Genomic DNA, 423 nt, shown 5'->3' on the forward strand with positions numbered 1-423 from the left:
ATGTTGCAGTTAAGTTGTAGTAATAAAAAGTACAAACCAGCCTGTGCAGACTCTTCCTGTAATAATTGGTGGACAGGAGTTGTATCTCTCTTTGATGAGGCAAACAAAAGCTTCGAAATGACAGAACATTTTTGCTTGGACTTAGCTAAATTTTTGGCTTTAGCACTATCGAGTAACCTTTTGAGATTTAAGGGCAGAGTTGAGCTGGGTTCCGGAATGATATGACTTCCCACAGGTTTCTTTCCTCTCGGTTCCTCATCTGACTCCGAATCTGATAAAAGTAGGCGTTTAGGCGGCTTTCTGTTGCGTGGTTTATTGTAGTCTGTATCAACATCTGTTGCAGCAACTGTGTCCTCCTTCACAGCCTTGTTTCTTGCTTTTAAGGCAACATTGAAAGTAGCTGTATGCAGAGACCACAAAAGA

Source organism: Odontomachus brunneus, unplaced genomic scaffold (assembly GCF_010583005.1).
Source record: "Odontomachus brunneus isolate Ranch 3 - 2012 unplaced genomic scaffold, Obru_v1 Obru_scaffold_287, whole genome shotgun sequence".
NCBI classification, from domain to species: Eukaryota; Metazoa; Arthropoda; class Insecta; order Hymenoptera; family Formicidae; genus Odontomachus; species Odontomachus brunneus.